At 53.9% G+C, this 21360-nt stretch overlaps 1 protein-coding gene across 15 annotated transcripts in view; it reads left to right on the top strand.

The window, feature by feature from the left end:
• The window catches only part of LOC116862732 (band 4.1-like protein 1), a 119298-nt gene that overhangs the window by 13602 nt on the left and 84336 nt on the right, over positions 1-21360 (top strand). For all 15 annotated transcript variants that reach the window (XM_032850129.1, XM_032850128.1, XM_032850127.1 and 12 more), the window contains exon 2: positions 1661-1711. The gene's annotated coding sequence lies outside the window, so the exon portion shown is untranslated. The remainder of the gene's footprint in view (positions 1-1660; positions 1712-21360) is intronic.

Here is a 21360-nt window from a genome sequence, read left to right as displayed (position 1 = left end):
TCAAGGTAGCTTTGCTGCTCCCCCTCTCCATCTGCCCAGATTTTCATTTGTCCCTGTTCCAGGTTTAGAGGGCCCTGAAATGTGAAGCTTCTCTGTACACATCTACTTTCTAGATATCCGCGGGGAAGACCATGAGCTTTTTCATCAAGGAGGCCTGAGTTCCAATCCCTCTTCTCCCATTAATTCTCTCTGTGGCCTTGGTCGAGTCACTTGTAATATCTTAGTCTCAACTTCCTCATCTGAGAAGCAGGAACCAAAGTGGCGCACGCCTGACCCAGTGGTTCCAAATGTGAGCTCAGGGCCTCACCGCTGCCCTGACTGGTTTGCGGTAGGAGTCTTCAGTGAGCCATTTTGCTTTCTGGGTCTCAGTTTCCACCTGTGTTAGGTGGAGGCTGCTACTCTGTGGTCATTGTGATAAGGCACATGCTGAGCTTTCCACGTACCATCTCACTGAATCCTCCTGTCAGTCCTGGGAGCTGACACTGTCACTCCGATCTTGCCTCATGAGGAAACCAAGCCTAAGAGCAGTGAAGTGACTTGCCCCAGGCCTCAGAATGAGAGAGAGAGAGAGAGTTGGAGCCAGAATTCAAACCAGGTCTTTGTGACTGCAGAACCCAAACTTCTACCCACTGTCCTGCAGGTCTCCCTAGGTGTGCTTGTGACCTGGCCTCCTGTGGTTCACACCGGGCTCTGGAAAACAGTGGCTGGGGAAGCAGGGTGTCAGCTGCTGGGTGACTGATGTCACTGCTGAAGTGACCGTGTCCTGACGCCCGTGCTGGCCTCCGGAGCTGGGGCAGAGAGCAGGCCGTGGGGCTTACGCCCTTGGCCCAAGTGACTTTCCTCTTTTACCTACTTCTTGTGATCTGTGTGATGTGGAGCCATCTTTTTCCCTGTGGAGATTTACTGTTCTGAGCCCAGGGGACCTGAGGTTTCTCCCTCCAATGCTCCTGCCCTGTTGTGTACGAGGCTGGATGTGCATCTAAGCCTTAAAACATCTGTGAGTGAATTAGACCAGAACAGCATGTTCATGCTAAAAAGAACATAGGGACCACTGAGTCCAGCCATATTTATTTTATAGATGGGGAAACTGAGGTAAGGAGAGGCCAGGTTGAGAGACCAAAGGGTATGTTCTTTTTTGGGTGCTGGAGATCACTGGGACTGACGTGGAAGGAGGTGCTGGAGGGGTAGGGGGGCCTCTGCTCTCCCTCCTCCCCCCACATCTAGTCCCCCACCAAATTCTTCAGGTACCACCTCTTAAGGATCTCTTGAATGTATCCACTTCTTTCTAGCTCTACTGTAACCACCCCAGTCTGGGCCCCGGGAACCCCTAATATGTACACCACAAGCTACCCTTGCCCGTTTCCAGTCTGTTCTCTACCCTGCGAATCGATGATTTCCCACTGCTGTTTGAATTAAGCCTGAACTCCTTACCCTGGCCTCCCAGGCCCTCCCTGGTCCCCGCTGGCGGCCTCAGCCTCGGAAGTGTTACTTTCCCTTTTGCTCTGCCTCAGAGCCACACAGCCCTTTCTGCTTAACAGGTTCAGCAACTTCCCGAAGGTTTCTCAGACAGCTAAATGCCAGCCTCTCGGTTTCCAGCTCCTTACTGGGTCCATGGACTCCGGCTGGTTTCGGAGGAGCTAACGCTGTTTCCTCCTTGCAGGTGCCTGACAGACGTGCTTTTCCCCGGGGAGCTGGTGTGGACCGAGGAGGGGTGAGTGTTACAGAGGCACAGCCCAAGTCTCCTTCTTATGCTCGGGGTGGACAGATGGGTCTTCGAAGGCCTTCAGGCTCTGTATTTGGGGATGTTTTACTGCTGGGAGGTCCGAAGGTTTGTCTAGGCCACAGATTTCCAGTGGGTTTAAAAAGCAGGGCTGTGCTGAGGGTCCTCTCTGGTTTTGGCTTATTTTGAGGTAGGGGCTAAAATGCACGTTCATTGAGCACCTCTGCGTTGGACCATGAGCTCTGCCTGTATCGCTTGTCTGTGCCACCGTGGCTACTGATGGACGGCCTTGGACCTGGAAGTTGGATCCACTGGCCCTGCGGCCCCAGTTTTCTTCTGCTTAACCACTCCTAGCTGCATCTTAGAGTCGAGAGAGGGTGTTTTCGTTCTGATTCTGCCACTGACTCCTAAGTGACCGTGGGTGGCTACGTTCCTTTGTGTGGGCCTCAGGACCCTCTGTATACTCTCAGGGTGGGGAGTGGGGGAAGGCGGGGTGAGAGTAAATGAGTTGTTTTCCTCCTACTGTCCAGCAGGAAATCCCCTTTTCAAAGGAACCCCAAAGAACCTCCGGGTACAAAATGGCCAGAGGCGTGGGAGTGTAGTTAAAGTTGGGGCAGGTGTGGGGGACGCTAACCGGCGAATTCCTCAGCCCCCAGCAGCCTCCAGATAATGACAGGGAACCCTCCCTTGGCTCTGCACAAGATGATTCGCAAACCACTGGCACGGGGTGTGTCAAAACCCTTTTCCAGCTTGGGGGTTCTATGGCTTTGGCGGGGTGAGGGCAGAGCGAGCTGGGCCAATGAAGTTACACTGATTGGGAAATCATGAAGTAATATGCAAAGGTTATTAGTAAGGCACGACTGTCAGGGGTCTGTGAGGTTACTGTTCCAGAACTCTCTGGGTTTTGTTTTTTTATTAGATCAGAGGCACCTCTGTACTCCTAGGGGACCGCTTGCTCGTTGTGTGTGTGTATCTGTGTGTGTGTGTGTGTGTGTGTGTTAGGGAGCAGGGGCTGTGGGGAGGAGGTGGGACTGAGCCGCTCAGGCAGGTAGAGTAAATAATGCCAAGCAGAGCTGGGAGCATGTTGGTGGGGGTAAGGGTTGCCTTTAGCTCTGGTTAAAAGGAGGGATTTGGCTCTTTCCTGCCAGCACATGGGCCCCACGGAGATCTCTGGGCAGGAAGCGCTGGGAACAAGGAATCCTCTGTCCACAGTCCCAGCACAGCCAGGATAGCAGTGGATTAGGAGTTCCCAGGAGGGACCCCCCCCCCACCCCGCTGGTCTTTCCCTGACTTTTGGGCAAATGGGTAGGGAGAGGGAGAACTAAGTGCATGTGTGCCTGGGGTGCAGGGGGCAGGGTGGGCGTGGTAAAGGGAGGTGGATGTTGGCTCATTCACTATTCTACAAGTTCCTCAAGCTTCTGGAAGCCCGCCGAGGAGCCAGGCTCAGAAGCAGGCGGCTCTGTAGGGGTAAGAGCAAGAAAGATGAGACTCTAGGTATGAACCACCATCAGTTTCCTGGAGGAGACAGGAAAAGCGAGACGTGATAGATTTGCACAGGGAACCTGAAGCACTGGAAGTCGTGTGGCCTGCAAGTCGGGAACTGGGCCTCAGTGTTCTCTTCTGTACGTTGTGGGTGGACATGTCAGCATGGCTACTTATTCATGCTCTCCTGAAAAGCATTTAGATCTGGGTATTTCAGATCTCTTAGAGCATCAGAATCCCAGTACGTAGCTTTTGTAGCAAAACTGCTGTGGTCGAACTGGCAGCAAGTTATCAAGAATCTTGCTACACTCCCCCCCCACTCCCCCTCCCCACCCCGCGCTGCCCACTGCCCTTTGTTCTACAGGTGTTTGGGGAGGCACAGATTCCCAGGACTCCGGGAAGCAATGTCTGAAGACCTCTGGGTCAGGGTGATTCTGGAGAACATGCTTTGTAGACTGTCCCTCGCAGCCCTGATGGTAGAGATTGTTCCAGAACGTACAGGAGTCTATTAGCTCTGATACGGACTTCTGCCTTGCCCTGCCCTGCCCTGCCTGTGGCCGGCATACACCTTATCTAGGTTAGGGCCTGTATAATTGGGCATGGGTTTTTCCTTTTTTTTCTTGAAGATTTTTTATTTATTTACTTGACAGAGAGAGCACAGGTAGGTAGATAGGCAGGCAGAGGGAGAGGAGGAAGCAGCTCTCCGCTGAGCAGAGAGCCTGATGCGGGGGCTCGATCCCAGGACCCTGGGATCATGACCCGAGCTGAAGGCAGCTGCTTAACTGACTGAGCCACCCAGGCACCCTGGGCATGGGTTTTTCATAAATAAAGTGACAAACACTCAATTTAAAGTGGCTTAAACCAAAAAGGGACTTAACGGATCCTGGGGCGGTCCCTGGAACTGAAGGGTGAGGAGTTGCGTGGACTCCCCAGTCCCCTCCCACCCCTGCTGTCTCTCCTCTCTGCTCTTACTGGGAGGTCTCTGTCCGCTGCCCCAGCTTAGCCACCCAGACAAAAAAAAAGGAACTATTTTTCTTCTAGGATCTACGTATCAATCCAAGGGAAGGGCTCTGACTGGGATAGTCCTTGTCGCTGGCAGAGAGGGATATTCTGAGTGGCCAGGCCTGGGCCATATGCTACCCATGTAGCTAACAGGGACACAGGGCTGTAACCAGAAAGGCCAATCAGTGAGAGCACGCTGGGTGTTAGTGGAGTCCTGGGTTATAGGACAGTGAACCGTTCGTGGGCCTAAAGGGGCTGTCACGCCCCTTTTCAGTGACAGTAATACAAAGAACAGCAATGAGAACAATAGGTCATGTTTATTGAATCACTCTCCCTGTGCTGAGTGTGTTCTGTTGCTTTCGGGGCATTAGTTCATTTAATCCTCATTAAACAGTACCCACGCACGTCTTTAGGGTGGGTACTGTTAACCATCCCCCCTGCATAGATGGGGAACTGAGGCACAGTTAGTGAAGGTCCCACACTGAGTGAGAGGAGACCAGGAGTCCGGCCTCAGAGCTCATCTCTGTGGCCATATTTTTTGTGCCCAGGTTGGGCGTCCCAGGGGCCATCCTAGATCCCATGGCACGCTGCTCCATGACCCGGAGCCTGTGACCTGCAGAGGCAGCCCCTCCCAGGTTCCACCGCCCTGCCTGCGGGAAGGGGCTTTGAGTGGGGGCGTGCAGGTCTGTGTCTGTAGAAATCCGTCCGTCCATCCAGCGCGGGGCTCTGTGGCCGATGGAAAGAACAGTCATCTCTGAACCATAACAAATAAACTCCAACACCGAGCGCTGGCTTTGTGCCGGGCTCTGTGCTGAATCCCTAGTGTGCCTTAGCTCATTTAATTACAGTAACAGCCCTAGAGGGTAGGTACTGTTATTGTGCCCATCTTCCAGAGGAAACTGAGGCTCAGACAGGTAAGTGACTTTCCCGTGGGCAGAAAGCTAATCAGTGGCAAAACCTGGTGTTGGAGTTCAGGTCTGCCAAGCTCCAAAGCCTGTGCTAGGAGCCGAGGCAGTTGTTGTGTCCCCCAGGTGGGAAATAGATGTGTGGAGGTGTGGCTGTGACGTCGTCAACAGTGCAAATTGCCATCGGAGAAGGACGGGAGAGGTACAACTGACGAGCAGAGGACAGAGCGCAGAGAAAGGGGGCAGGGGGCAGTGTAGGCATGGCAGTCAAAATGTGCTTCCTGGAGGAGGGGACGTTGGGCCTTGAAGGGGCTGGATTTGGGCAGGAAAGCTCTCCGGGAGGAAGGAGCTGCCTGAGGAAAGGCACAGAAGGGAGAAACAGTTCAGTTTGGCCAGAACTAAAGAGTTGGGGGGAGGAGGGTGGCCAGCTGTCTTTCAGGCTTCAGAGAGGGAGCTCCTCCTTCCATGCCCTTCTCTTCAGAGACGAGAAGAGGTTTGATTATCTCCAGCTGCTGCACACAGGTGCCGGGTTCCTTCACCTTTTCTTCCAGATGGAAGGAGGACAGGCCCCAGTGCACGGTGGACAAAGGGGCACCTGGGCACCAACAGGTGTCAGTCCTTTATTCATTTCCTTCAGGTGGTGAAGGGTGGGGGAGTGCCCGCCTGAGGTCCATTCCCTGGCAGCCTCTCATCCAAATAGCACAGAGCTCCCGGAAGCAGGATGGTTTCCTTCCCTTTCCTTCCTTCCTTTTTCTTTCTTTCTGGTTTCTAACAGCCTTTTGGCCAATGGTGGGATTTCCCTCCCCTCCCCTCCCTCTCCTCCCTTCCCCTCCCCAGGCAGGAGGCTGAACCTTGTATCTCTAGACCGCAGAGAGGCTCCCTTCTCTTCTCCACTTCTCTCACCACACACAGCTAATCTCATCCACGTTGTCAGAAGACAGACAATGCCCTCAGATCCTGGGCTCTGTCCTGGAAGTGCCTTCACATGTTTCTTCAAGCAACTCAAAATTGGGGAACGAGTGTATTGTTAGCCCTGGGAGCCTCCTTGGTTTCAGAGGACGGAAGAATGACAGCCATATTCATTCAGCTGGACTCAGTGTATCAGAGCCTTTATTACCCCATCGAGGAAGCCAAGGTTCAGAGAAGGAAAACGACACAGGTGCCATTGTCATAGGAAGGCGGCTGTGTCATTAACTCCTGCAGGAGGGATCAAAGTGTGGGAGACTCAACAGGGAGAATGCCCTCTCCCCCACCCCTCCTGCCTCCCCACTCCTCCTCTGATCGCAGGGCTCTGAAGTGCTGACTCTGGCTATCCCCCCCCACCCAACCCCGGCTCCCCCATGTTGATACAGATCATTGCTGTGTGGCTTGCGGCTTCTCGGAGAGCTAGAGGGGCTGTCTCTGGGGGCCCCAGCCTTCATAAATGTTGTCCAGACATGACCCAGATGTCCAGCATTCCTTCTGTGACCCCTATTTTCTTTGGGATCTCTGGATTTCCAACCCTTCTTGGAGAGATTCTAGCATTTCTCTAGAGGGAAAAGAGGTAGGGAAGGGCAGCAGAATGCTCTCACTAGAGGGTTTTTCATCCCCCTGGCCCTTATCACCAGGCTCACACCTGGACTAGATCAAAGTCCCTAATATTTTTCCTACAAAGGGCTTTTCTGTTCACCATCCCATCAAATTCCCCCCATAAACCCGAGAGGTAAAGCAGCAAAGGTGTAATTATCCCCCTTTTGTGGGTGGGTTAATGGAGGCTTGGAGAAGGTAAGTGACTTCTCCAAGGCCACACAGCTAACGAGGGTCAGAGCAGAGCTAGAAGAGAGAACCAATGTCCAGGAATCCTGATCTCTTATTGCCCAGTGCTGATGGCTATTGGGACAGTCTCTGAGACTCTGTCTTTGGTGCCACCTGGTGTATGGGGGTTATGTCCCCATTTCTAACCTTCCCAAGCCTCCTAAGGCCTGTAGAAAAGTTTCACTTGTCACTTCTGGATCTGAGACTTCCCCAGCCAGTCTCAACTTACCGCTCTGGCCAGTCTTGGCTGACCTAACAGGCTGGCCTTTCTCTTCCCACAAGGTGGATGAGATTTGCCATTTGTTGGGGAGGACCCCTCTGTGGGATGTTGGAGGCACATGTTTCAGCCTGCGGCCCACGGAGTGGATGGGGAAACTGAGGCTGGGGTCAGCACAATGGTTGTGTGCAGGATAACTAGAGGGGCAAGGGCGGGCAGGGGGAAAGGCTTAGACTGGGTGGATGTGTTGGGCCCTTTTCCCAGAAAATCCACAGCTTCATTTCACTAAGTGGAACACAGTGTCCACTAAGTGTTTACTTAGCGCTCCATTTCTGCCCCAGAGAAATTCTTGCTAAGGGCACCCTGGGCTTTCTAGAAAAGTGGTATCTGGCCCAAACCAGGGAGAGCCCTGGGTTCCTGAGGGGTATGGGGAGCTGCAGCTCAGTGCTTGGTAAGAATAACTGGGATTCCACCATGGACAGTGGTGGTAGTTGCACACCTCTGTGAATGTCGTCCTGGCATGTTCTTTATCTCTAGACCTCCCTGGAGTTGGGGCAGCAGGGCGCAGACGCTCTGAGACAGGCCTCCTGGGCCTTATGGACATGGCGTTGGCCTCTTGAACTTGTTGCTGACCAAGGTTAGTTTCTCGTTTTGTGTCTGGGGAACCAAAGACTCAGACTAGGAAAGTGATTGGTGTCAGTTGCCAGTAGCCACCAGCCCCAGGTGCAGAGCGGGGAGCCGGCCGCCCAGGCGAGGGACAGCGTTGTAAAGCTAGAATAGCAAACACTGCCGTCTTCATACGTGTGTTCCTGGAAAGGTCTCAGGAAAGGTCTGGACAAATGACCTGGGCAGGTCCCTCTCCTCTGCGCCTCCGTTTCCCTGTCCAGATCCACTCTCTACAGTCCTTTGAATTTCTGGTCTTCTGCGGCCAGTGAATTGAGTCATGTGGTTACCAAGTTTTCCTGGGGACTCAGTTGCCCCCTTTGTGAAGCAAGGACAACAAAATTAGCCAGTCCTATCAACCTTCAGGGTTACTACTACCAAGGTCAGTGCAGTGACCCCATCCCTCTGGGGCCACCTCAGGCTTTGGCAGATGGGGAGTCGCTTTAAACCAGGGGACGCGCTCCCACATGGGCAGTAGAATGAAGCTGAAAGAAGCCTGAGCTCCAGACTCAGACACACGTGAACATAGACCGCTGCTCTGCCCCTCCTGTGTAAATGCGAATGAGACACCTCATTTCTCTCTGCCTTAGTTTTACTGTCTGTAAAATGGAGATGGCAGGAGTGCTTCCTTAGGGGGTTAGGGAGCCCAGACAAGAGAATGCAGGCTGTGTGTCTAGCACTGTGCCTGGCCCGCTGGGGGGTATTACCGTGTCCTCGATACCTATAGAGATGATGACAGCTGACCTTTAGAGATGGCTTTGTGGGGCCAGCTAGACTACTAATGGCAGTGTTATCATTCTCCTTCTCTCTTCTTTTTGGCACTTTACAGTTTACAAAGCACGTTCACATCCATCACTGTATGCGGCCTTCAGAGCCTCCCTGAACGGAGGCAGGAAGGCAGTCACTGTCTTCATTGTACAAATGCAGCTGTGGGTCTCAAGAGAGGCAAGTGGCTTGCCGTGACTTCAGCCTTGGTGTCCAGGAGCTCGACTCCGGGCCCGAGGTGTGGCAGCGGCCAGGCTTTGGGCCTGGCGACACAGGCAGGGAAGCAGGGGACCACTGCTGCTCACCCTGATTGTCACGCCATAACTTTTGCAGGGTGGGCCAGTGACCGAATAAATGACCGAGTGACTGGCTCAGTGGCCTTGTCAAGTCATAGAAACACACACACACAGGCTTGTGATGAGAGTGGCGGGCAACCTGTTTCTCACCTTTGGGTCCAGGATTTCTAGTGCTCTGTGCCAACAGTGTCCCTGCCTTTTCCGCACGGCCTGTCTGCATCCTGAGCCCTCCAAAACCAGACTCGTCTTTCCTCTCTACCGTTGCCTGCTCTCCCTACCCCCACCCCAGTGCTTGGGCCCAGAGGCAGGTTTTGCCACCAGTGAGTCCTGATTGAGTCACACAGTTTTCACTGAGTCCCTGCCATCCCCTTGGCACTGTCCCACCTGCCAGGATGCAGAGGTGAACACAGCAGGCAAATGCACGATCGGTGTTGAACAGCAGACTTCTTATCAGTGTGTGGAAGTTCCCAGGGGGTGGTGAGGGTGGAGGGTGCATGATTTTGAATTTGGAAAAATGTCTCTGTTGTGGGAGGCAGCCTGTGCTCAGAGTCCCGGGCTGGGGCTCAGTTCTCGGCGGTGGGTCCATCTCTGCTGGGCCTTGCTGTGTGATCTTAGGGCAGTCCCTGCCCCTCCCTGGGGCTTTTCCTTCCTATCTACCAAAGAGGGGATTGGCTGAGATACGAGAATAGTCCCTGATGTTTGTGGGGCACCTGCCTGACTCCTATTCTGTTCTCACAGGAGCCCAGGCTGATGCTTAGGTCACTTCTTGCCTACCCATTGGCTCCTGGGTCTGGCAGGCCTTGGGAATGTTTCTGAATGGGTCTGTGAGCACCAGGAAAATGCTGATAGGATCATCAGCTCCCACACAGTCAGCCCGAGGAGCTGCCCACTGTCCTATATGTAGGCCCTGCTTCCCCGGGCTGGCTTTAGTGCTGACAGGACCTTCCAGCAAGGTGGCCCCTGACCCAGAGGCCAGCCCTGTCTTGCATGGGCTGTGCACACAGGGGGATGTACACTCTGATACTCTCCCTTGGGCAGGAGGTGGTGAGAGACGGGGTGGAGATGGGGTGAGAGTGAAACTTCAAGGACTCCTGATACTACAGAGCTGACCTAGCCCCTCCACAGGAAGGCTGGTGAAACCGAAGTCTGAGAAGGGCAAGTTTTCTTACGTCTACACTGAGGGTCACAAAGCTCTGTGAGAACACGGCTGACCTGAGCCCCTCCACCTACAGGCACATTTTGTGCTTAGCTGGTCCCTGGGCCCTGGACAAAGGGTAGAGCCTGTGTTTACTTGGCAGGTCATAGGGTGGCAGGACCTCATCCTGGTATCTGTGGGTAGGAGGGGACAACAATGTCTGGGTATCATTTTTGTCACGTTTCCCTGCTTCCTGCTCTGTTTCTCAAATAAGTTCCTAGATCTCTTGTCCTAGTGGCGCTGACAGCTGACATGTTGTTTCCAGAGGAGGAAGGGATGCAGAGGGCAGGCCCTTGTGCCAGCTGGGGACAGGATGCCTGGTGCCTGATTCCAGGTGGAGTGGTTCGGCCAGGAGCCCCCGTCCCGGCCCTGTGTTAGTGCCTGTGCAGCCTGGCTGGCAGGCTGAGAGGAGCCTGTCTGGGTCCTCCCTGCCCCCCAGCTCCTGGTGTCTCAGCCTACCTCCCTGAGGCTCTGTAGCTCAGGGCTCTGCCACTTGGCCCTGGCATGGGGACTGGTCTGGCAGGTTTTGCCACACCCATGAGCTGTGAGAAGTCTGGGAGCTCAGGTGGGGCAGGTGGGAGGAGGCAGTGCTGCCCTGTCCTTGACCCCCCCTCCAATTCCGGCCTCCCCTCTGTCCTCTTTCCCACCTTTCTCAGGGAAGCTGCACAGGGAGCTGGAAAGCAGAGCCCTGGGACGCCTCGTCAGCATGTGACTGAGGGCAAACCCCTTATTGGACCTCAGTGTTTTCATCTGTCCAGTGGGGCTTTGGGCTCTTCAAGCCACAAGCAGCCACATCCTGATTCCAGTTAGAGCCCAGCCATTTTCTCTCCAGCCCTGGGCCGGTTATAGCACACCCTGTGCTTCAGGGTCTGAACCGGTAAAACCAGGGCCATGACCCTTCCTTGCTTCCTAGGAGTGGTGACGGGCTCAGCTAATGTCTTAGCAAGCATCCAGTCTCCATTAGAGGGGTTTTCTGTCTGTATTTGGGCCAGCCCTTGTCTGGCTTTAGCCGAAACAGAGCGTGTACCTAGGGGTGGGCTTACTGTAGTCCCCTCGCCCTTACCCTGAGCGCTGCAGTGCCTGAGAACCAGGCTTTCTGAGCTGCTCCACCATAAGGTGGGGAGAACGAGAACCCAGGAGGAAGCCTCAACATTTGCTGCCTCTGCTTCCTCCTGACTTGCAGATCAACCCAGGGTCTAGTTCAGGGGAAAAGGGAGGGCGCTCTGCCTTCTGCTGCCACAGCCCCCCTCTTGGACACCTTGCTGGACCACCTCTGATGGTCCAAAGTATATAGATTGTATGTCCTCAGAAAATTCAGATTCTGACAACGGACAGATCAGGAGAAGGAATAGAAGCTCAAGAAGACATTTGCAGCCTGGGATGGGGTAGAGAGAGAAGGAGAGGGAATTGAGGCAGCACAATGCCAGTTACTTTGCGTAAGTTACATACATTATTTATATTCCCAAGTCGTCTTTCCAAGTGGCAGCCCAAGTGATGTTTGTAAAACAGATCAGACCTTGTCACTCAATGTCTTTCCTCTGCGCTCAGAATAAACTCAACTCCTTACCGTGGCCTGCAGGGCCCTGAATAAGCTGGTCCCTGCCTCCCCCTTTAGTCAGCTCCCTGCTGGTCATTTAGTTCAGTGCCAGGAGTCTTCTCTCCATGGAACAAAGTCTCCCCTACCCCCAGGACATTTACACCTGCTGTTCCTTCTGTTTAGAACTCTCTTTCTGTGGCTCTTGGTAGCCTTGGGTCTTTCTTTACAACACAGCTTTCTTAGACACCTCCCTGCCCTGCCCCACTGGACTGCTCTCTGATTTGCCTTTTGGCTCCTCATTACACTTATCACAATGTGTAACCACTTGTGTTTTATTTGCAATGTCATGTTCACTCCTGACTGGCATTGCATAGCACACAGAAGGTGCTCAAGAAGGATTTGTTGGATGAATACGTGAATGAGTAAATTGCAGAGACACAGAGTGTTAGTTGAGTGCCTGGGTTAGGGCACGGCCCTTAGTAGATGCTCAATAAACAGCAGCTTTCAGTGTGATGTGACATGGATGGGGAATACCTCCACACTCCCCCACCCCCTGCCCCAGTGTGTTGTGGCTGAGCAGGTATGCATGGGGGAAAGGGCTATGGTGGGCAAGGTTGAGAAGGTGAATTGGTACCAGGTCCTGGCAGTCCCTGATGCTATACTTCCTGAAAGACGTTGCTGGGAGTCTTTGCTGGGTCATTAATTGTAACTTAGAGCTGTCCTTCTGCCATGTGCACTCAGACACCATGTGTGCTTGCAGAACTCCTCTGCGCTGGCAGCAGGGAGCGCGAGGGGCGAGGGGCAGGAGCTGGGGGCGCACGCTGGACAGGCTGGGGCCTCTCTGGAGGCACTCTCTGAAGCAGATTCACTCCAGAGGCCCACACCTGAACGGTGCTGTCGGGAACATGCTGTGGGTTTTGATCCCACGTTGCCCGCCACTGCACTGCCTCTGGGGGGTCAGCGGGACGCCTAAGAGGCAGAGGCTGGGACCTCTATCGTGGCCCCGCCCCTTATCAGCCACGTGACTTCTGCCTTTCCCGTTCACGGGTCTGATTCTGTTTCTTCAGCTGTGAACAGGCTGTCTTTAGCACAGGCCTCCTGGGGTCTTGGTGACAGTAAAGGAAGCAGTGAATGCACAGGGCTTCGCAAAGGGCCCGGCACATACTGAGCCCTCCGAACGGGGAGCTGTTCCCTGCACTCTGCAGCGAGGGCTTCAGAAAGGGCGTCAGAGGCGGCAGGAATCCTCAGTGCCAAGAAGAAGGTGCAGAGACATGAAATGGGAGGGCGCCCCAGAGTGGCTGGAGGTTGCTCTCCCTGTTGGGATGGCAGGAAAGGAAAGTGGAGCCTGGGCAGGCCCCCCTCCTGAGCACGTGTATACTGGGCCAGGAGCTGGAATTTGACCAGGGGGACCATGAGGGCCACTGCAGGGTATTAGGTTGGGAATGGGGTGATCTGATTTCTGGCAGTGGGAGGGTGGGTTGCAGGGGCTAGGCTGGAGGCAGGAGACCAGTGGGCAGGCTGTGGGTGGGGTGGGCTGCGACACTCAGGCACAAAGTGGAGAAGGACCAGATCACGGTGGGGGCCTGGAGTTGGGTGGTGGGGGGCCAGGGGAGGGAAGGCAACCTGTCCTGGATGGCTGCAGGGTTTCTCCATAGGGTGACTGAGGGATTACAGAGCTAAGCGCATGGGGAATGCATGTGGGTTTTGATGTGAATAGTTTGACTTCTCTGGAATTGAGGAGCTTCCTGAGGAACTTCTTTTTTCCGTTCTGACTCTCCCCGTGGAAAATCTTTCTGGAATCTCTGAGTGAAGGACCCGTCCCCTAGCGACAAGAGAGTTCACTTGGATGCTGTGCCCACCTCCTTCCTGTGGGGCTAGGGACCCGGCGAGGAAGGGGACAGCCTGGCCTGTAGGTGCCAAAGCCGGGGATGTTGTTTGGAAGCTGTTTTCCAGGGTCTGTCAGTTTTCTTGTGATTTTCTTCCTTTTCCTCAAAGTGTGTGGAAAGAGGCAATTTCAGTTAGTGGGACATGTATATTCCAAGGCCCTTGACTGGGCTCAGCAATCTTTCAAAAAGTAAGCTCGTTGGTGAGTGTGGATTGGGGGCTGTTGTTCCGCGGGTCTTAGATCTCGCACTTTATAGATGGGGGAAAAGGAGACCCATGGGAAAGCAGATGAGACTGCTTGGGTCCAGTTGTGAATTAATGGCCTAGCTGGGCCTGGGCCAGGCGCCAGTCCTCCTCTTCCAGGCTGTTTGTGGCTCTCCAGCGGCACTGCCTCCCTGAGGAGTGTGGGGGTGCAGAAGTGATGCACATCCACACGGGCCCCTGTCCCAGCTCCGAGGCATACACCTGGTCACAGTACATACCCTCACACTGGGCAGGACTCAACTACTGTCTGAAGCCCCCGACTCAGAAGCCCATCGTCCCCACCCTTCCAATGTGAGATGGGCCCAGGGGCGTAGCTGGAGGCTGGGAGTGCGCACCGAAGGATTGGGGGGGATTCCTTCCTTATGAGAAGAGAAGAGAACCCTCTCTAGATGGGGGAAAGGCGGTCCCGTCCCTACTCCAGCTGATTGCGGTGCTGAGGAGAGGCCTTTGTCTGCGTTGCCAGGGGAACCAAAGTTTCTGCCTCCTTCCAGGGCTGTGATTGGCCCCTGGTGGAGCTGGAGCTTTGGTGAATGGAGGGGACTTCCTCCTGCCTGCATCTTTCACGGGGTGAGAAAACTGGAGCGAGGCAGGGGTCCCCATGGAAGCGCCCCTTAGCCTTCTGTGTTCCACTCCCTCAGCTGTAGAGATGATGGGTCCCCTTGTTCATTCACTCATTCATTTATCCCAGGCAGCGTCTGCCCCAGGCCCTTCATGCTGTAGGTCCAGGAAGGCTAACCTAAGAGTCAGAAGACTTGCATTTGGATCCTGGCACAGCCACAGACTCTCTCCTGGCCTTAGCTGGGCCCCTTCCCCTCCCTGGGCCTCAGTTTCCCTATATGTAAAAACAAAGGCATTGGGCTGAACTTCTGGTCCTTCCAGTTCTGAATTCCCTGACCACAGCCCACATCCCCTTCTTTTCGACCTTTCACACTCCCATCTAGCCTCTGACCGTGTTGTTGCTTGTAGGGGCTCAGGTTAGATGCAGGACAGAATAGCGAGTGGCAAACAGCTCTTAGCATTGTTTTGTTTTGTTTGTTTTTCCTCCTGGAAAATGTGTGTTCTCTCCAGCTTCAAGAAGCCCCAAATCCTGCAGCCCTTCTTAAATCATTCCTTCTACCGGGACCCAGGCTCAGTGTAAACAGGCCGAGGGTGGCCCGTGATGACTGCCTCATCGCTGCTCACGGAGGGGCTGGGCAGCGGGCAGAACAGGGACCGCCAGGCTAGGTGAGGCCATTGGGGGAGCCCTGGCGCTCAGCAGTCCTGGGTTCGGGGCCTAACTCAGCCACGTGTTGGCTAGGTGACCTTGGCAGGACTTTTCAGCTCAGTTCCAGCCTCCGTGGCACAGGACTCATAATGCCACCTCGGTGGTGGTGGGGGGCTCTTACAGAGGTTGAACAAAATGACATGTCTGCCACACATGTCATACAGGGCCCCACATCCTCCCAGCCCCAGTCTCTCCCCTAGAAATGCAGGGAGCTGGGGTGGGTCTGGATCGGAGGGCTTGCCGGGGCTGACCGTAGAAGCTGCTCGTTCCTGGCAGCGCCGAGCAGCAGGGAGAGAGAGTGTTGCCTTGGGCGGGTGATGTCTGAGTGGGGGAGGCCGTGTGTCAGAGCTAATGTTTGAATAACACTTTTAAGATCCTCCAGGGACCTCAAATGAGGATGTTTCAGATGAGCTGAAATCAGAGCAAAGTAAAGAGGCTGAGCTCACTGGCAGGAAAGGGGGTGGCCTAATTGGTCCTGGCCTTGTGCTGGCCCGGCCACGCTCATTACCGCAGGCTGACTGGGAGGACGGCCCCTACATCTGGGCTGTGGGCAGCCGGAAGGGATGCCAGTTTCCTTAGAATGGGGGTGTCCTGGGGGCCATCTGGTAGTGACTCAGCCCTGCTTCTTGCTGGCTCACTAGATTGAGGGTCAGAGGTGGTTTCTTGGGTCACTGGCCTTCAGAGCCCGGTTTAGCTTTTAGCTCTGTGACCCAGCCTCCCTCTCCCTCTGAGCTGTAGGAGCCACAGCTCCGGCTTGGCCGCTGCCTGCCGTGCGTGTGTGGTGGGAGGCAGAGATGGCCCAATGAAGTTGGACATGAATTGATGGGGGACCTTCCCTCCTGGGCTCAGGTTGACCTGAGGGCCGTGATGAGGTGCGTAGAGAGAGGGAGCAGGGGGGTTTTCAGGAGAAGAAAGTGGGCTGGTGGTGTGGGCGGGTGGGTAGGGGAATACGTGTGAACAGGTATGTGAGTCAGGCCTGCTTATGTGTCTGCTTACATCCAGGAGGCTCAGAATCTAAGGGACATGCCTCCAAGAGGCTGAGGAAGGGCCCACGGAGAGAGTATGTGTGTGTGAGTGTGTGTGTGTGTGTGTGTGTGTGCACGCGCGCACACACACACGTATGCATGTGTGGAATGTGGGTCCCTGTGGAAACACTGGTGGTCAAATTGGTGAGTCGTTATGGGCCAGGAAAATCCTGACCAGGTTCTTCTCTGAGGCCTCCTCTGTTCTGCTTGGGCTGGGATGGGAATGCATGGCCATGGGTGTGGCACATCATTGCTTCTCTTGGTGCCTGGTTTGCATTGGAAGTGCCGTTTCTGGGGACACCGGTTGTGGTGGGAGCATTTGGAGACTCCTCACTGGGGAACGTGGGGGCATCAATGACTAGAGCTTTCTTGGCACCCAGCTTGCCTGGTGAATGCAGTTGGGGGCATAGGGGCCGGCACTGGGCACCGCACCTCGCAGACCAAGGGATCCCCTCTTCTCTCTCTTTCCTCTGTCTCCGCCACACCACACCCTTCTTTCCAGCTTTGTTACTACGTCTCTGGCCAACACTCATTCACCTGTTCCCCCTTCTATCATCGACATCTCTGTGTGGGGGTTCCTCAGGGCTTCATCACGGTTATTACTGTTTTTTCTTTTTAAGAAAACTTTCCTTTTTATTATTATTTTTTAAAAGATTTTATTTATTTTAGAGAGAGAGAGCGTGCATGAGTGGGGTGAGGGGCAGGGGGAGAAGCAGACTCCCCACTAAGCAAGGAGCCCGATGCTGGACTCGATCCCGGGGCCCTGAGATCATGACCCGAGCTGAAGGCAGATCCTTAACTGACTGAACTACCCAGGTGCCCCTAGAGAAAACTTTCTTTTTTAAATTATGAAAAGTAACAGCACAGTAGAGAGATTTTAAAAAACAGGAAGAGGAAAAAAGTGACTCCCTCGTATTGTTGGGAGTCTGGTGTGTTTCCTTCCAACCTTTCCCCTTTGCCCCTTTCTTAGGTAGCCGTAGGCCTCCTGGTGCATCTTTGGGGCTGTCCTGCAGGTTTCACACTGCAGAAAGTCGGTGTCGCGACAAAGAGTCCCATCAGAGACAAGATCCCCTCCCCGCTCCCCTGTTGCTGGCCATTCGCGTTGCTTCCCCTCTTTGCTCTTACGAATGACACTGCAGTGAACATTGCACGAGGTGCTTTTTCTGTATTTTAGGTGATGCCTGTTTGGGTGGGCTGCCAGGAGGGGCATTCTGGGTCAAGGGCTGTAGGCTTCTGCTGCTGGAAAGCCCAGTATCCACAGACTGGAAGGACAGGCTGTTTTTGACGCCCCTCAGGTCTGCTGAACCGGTTCCTTGGGTTCAGGGACTGTTCCTGCCCATCCTCTCTCTGGCTCTTATTCACGCTAGGAGGGGGCCAGGGTAGGGCTGTGGAGTGAGGTGGCCTGGGTTCAAAGCAGGCTCCCCTCTGCCCTTGCTTGAGTCCATCTCCTCAGCCATGAAATGGGCATCATGAGAGTGACTGTCTCACAAGGCATGGTGACAATGGTGAGGTTCAGAGAAAGCCACCTAGTGACTTGGCCAGGCTTCCAGCCTTCTGGGTGGTCTCTTTCCCTGGTGCTGGCCTACCCCTGGGGATGATCTGGTTTATGGAGGCCAGCGTCCCTGTGTTGGAGAACATATTAGAGGGGCCCAGTCCCTGGAGTAAGGTGGGGCTTCTCCCTTTCTTTCTAGAACTGTCTCCCTTTCATGCCTTTTCTGGGGTGCTGTTTCCCCAAAGATACCTCTCTGGGGTAGAGTTTGGGCCCCCTATCAAGCCTACTCCCTAGAGGCTCATTCAGGGCACATGTTGGCCCCAGGAATCCCCCTGGCTGGCCCTTGGAGTGAGAGTTTCATCAGGGGCTTCAATCCTGGAGGGCAGGGTGGGCTCCAAGCATCCCTCTTTAGAGGGACTGTATTAGTTTCTTTCCTACCACTGTTAGTAGTAAATTACTTGTTTAGTATCTTAAAATAACCCAGATTCATTACTTTACAGTCATGGAGGTCGGAAGTCTGGAACTGGGCCTTATGGAGCTAAAATCAAGGTGCTGCCTTCCTTCTGGAGGCTCCAGGGGAGACTGTGCACCTTGACCTTTCCCACTTCTAGAGGCCCCACGTTCCTTGGCTCATGGTCCCTTCCAGCAGTGGCATTGCTCCGACCTCTGGTTCCACCGTCAAACCTCCTTCTGTGGCTTTCAGTCCTCTGCTTCCTCTTTCACTTATAAAGACCTTAGGATTCATTATAGCGAGACCACTTGGATTATTCAAGATAATCTCATCTCAAAATTCTTAACCTAGTCACACGTGCACAGTCCCTCCTGCCACGCGAGGTAACATACTCACAGATTCTAGGCATTAGAACACGGACATGATTGGGGGCCATTATTCTGCCTATCTCAGGGACCAATACCAGGAGTCTGTCTGGATTAGTGGACCCCCAGGTACTGTGGGAACTCTACCACCAGCCTCTGTGATGGAGGACGGGCCGGGGGAACCCAGACCTCATTATGCTATGGTTGGGAGAGGCATGAGAGACCATATCCCCAAATTCTCTGTGATGGAGGGCTCTGCGGGGAGGCAGTGTACCCTGTGACAGGGAGACAAGGTGTTCCATGAGGCAGACCTCAGAGAACGTAGCCCCTGGCCTTGACGGTTAGGACCGGTGAGGAGCTGTCTGATGAAGCCGAGCGGCCATGTTCACCCGCCGCCATCACTGCTGTGTGTATGTGTGTTCGCGTGTACGTTCACTCATCTGCATCTCTGCAGCAGTGCTCTTGGGAGGGGCCGAGGAACCACTCTTTAAAAAGGCCCTTTCTGTTCTTGTTCTAAGCAAAATAATTACACAAGTGACTAATTTTATCCCTAATCCCATAATTACTTTATTATGTAGCTGATGAGAGGGCCCTGAGCTGTGCCTATGGAGCCACTCTGGCGGCTGGCCCAGCTGGCCTGCTCTGCTGGCACGCAGCCCCACCCTACCTCTGACCCGCATCCCCCATGATGGCAAGGTCGCTCAGTTCCATTCCGGCCGAAAGCAGCCACACTTTGGTATTTCTGGTCTCTTCCCCCAGGATCTACAGACAAGCACAGCTGACTGGACAGTAAGAGCTCCTGTTTCTAGAACAAAGTCAGTAGGAGTCAAGAGAGCTGGGTTCTAGTTCACCTCAGTAACTTGCTCTGTGACCTTGAGCAAGTCATTTCCCTCTGGGTCTCAACTCTGTTGTCTGTTGAATGGGACTGTTATCAGCGTTGACACCCCATGATTCCGTGAGGGGAGCTGAGGGAGCTGGAGCTTTGAGACTGAGGTACCTTGTGCTACTTGCTGGCGGCATGTTGCAGTCTTGGCATTGGAGAGAAGACAGAGATGTTGTACTACTGATGGGCATTGTTTATTGAATGCTTACCCCATAGCAAGCACTGTGCCATGTCCTTTAGTTATATTTTTCTCATTCTGTACTCATGACTGTGAGGCAGGCTTTGCAGAAGAGGAAACTGAAGCAGTGATTGGTAGAGTGACTTGCCCGCCAGGGAGTGGCAGAACTGGGTCTGTCTCCTACCCCCTTAGCTGCCATCCTCCACTGTCTTCTGATACAGAAACAAATGAAGGGCCATTCGGCTAGGAGGTAGTAGAGCTGGGATTTGAACCCAGATCTGCCTGTCCCTGAAGTTCTTGCCTTTCCCATAAGGCCAGCCTTCCAGAGTTAGGCTTATAGGGGTGACCAAACCTCTTGAAAGTTGAATATGTAGATTTCAATTTGACACGACAAATGTAGGAATGGAAAGATAAGTTGGAAAGACCAGGGAATTAGGTGGCCCAGTGTTGTGTTTTAGCTTTGGCATTGGCTCAGCGTGTGACCTTAAGTAGGTCGCCTCTTATCTCCAGGCCTCGGTGTCTGATCTGTAGGAGAAGGGGTGGAGTGAGATGGTCTCTGAAGGACTTACTGGTGTTGACGCTCTGCCGTTATAGGTAACCTCATCCTAGAAGGTGCTGAGGGCCAAGGGTCAGCCCATGGTGGAGGCCAATGGGTAGGTAACTTGGCAGCCCTGTTTGTTTCTGGTATGGTCACTCCATGAGAATGGAGGCTACTTAGACCACATTCCACTGAGGGAGCATCTGCCAAACAACTTACTCAGGCCATGGAGTCAAGATCAGAGAGTGGAGGAGGTCATTTCTAGAATGTTCCTGCTGCTCCTGCAAGGTTACAGTCCAGCCTGGGCTCTCAGCATTCTCAGGGATCTGGATCTGACCTCTCCAGAGGTCTGGATCTGCCTCGCTCCAGAGACCACACTGGACTCAGCCAGGGACAAGCAATGGTCTGTCTCAGGGTGGGGGGGTCTGTGGGGGGTACCTAGAGACCTCAGCATAATGACTAATATGGGTGATTTTGTGTTTTCACTGCACACAATGGCACTTTTCTTGCAATACTATATTCATTTAATTCCCTTAAAACTATATGACGAAGGTGCTATGGTTCATTCCCACTCAACAGCTGAGGAAGAGGACACCCAGAAGGTTAATTAATTTTCTCCAGCTCACACAGCTAAGTAGGGATGGCGTGGGATTTGGGATCCTGACTCCAGAGCCCACACTCTTGGCCTTTTGTACTGATATCCCAGGGGCTGAAGAGATAAGCATAAGGTTAGGAGTCAGCTGGTTTTTGAATCCTTGCTCTCTCCTTACCACCTGTGTTTCCTGGGGCGAGTTACTTTATCTATCTGAATTTTCATTTCTTCTTCCATAAAACGGGTACAGGAATTCCTGCCTGTCAGGATTACTTTAAAGATGGCTGAAATGATGGTGCGGGACGGTGTTCCGTGTGTGGTAGGTGGTCAGGAAAGGCCTTTCCCCATTTGCCCTCCTCTCCCTCCTACTTCTCCAACATGCCTGAGCATCCGGCCACCGTGGAGGGCTCTCCACAATATGGCTTGTACCCCAGGGCCCTTTCACGTGCTGCTCTGCCACCCCACTGTCTCTGCCTGTTATTCCTTCCTTCACTTCCTTCTGGGTTTCCATCTTTCCCTCTTTCCCTGAGGATTCCGGGCAGCGGGTGGGGTGGAGAGTGAGGGTTGATTCTCCCAGAGGCCTCCGCTTTGGTGCTGACTAGAACAGCCCCTGAGCGGGGGTGGAATTCAGGGTAGGAGGCAGGACCCTAGCACCCTGGAAGTGCACGCCCTTGCTGGAAAGTCCTCTGTTTGTGCTCTGTGGCTTTGGAGGGGTGCATGGGGGTGGAGGGGGGGTTGGTGTTTCTCCTCTTTGCATCACCCCATTTCTGCACACTTTTCTAGTCCTTCCTATCTCTTTAGCTTTGTCTCTTAGTCTTTTACTCTGTTTTGGGGTTTACTGCCTGGTA

The sequence above is a fragment of the Lontra canadensis genome, unplaced genomic scaffold (assembly GCF_010015895.1).
Source record: "Lontra canadensis isolate GAN:19392208 unplaced genomic scaffold, GSC_riverotter_1.0 scaffold313, whole genome shotgun sequence".
In the NCBI taxonomy this organism is placed as follows: Eukaryota; Metazoa; Chordata; class Mammalia; order Carnivora; family Mustelidae; genus Lontra; species Lontra canadensis.
This window is presented reverse-complemented; position numbering and strand designations above follow the sequence as displayed.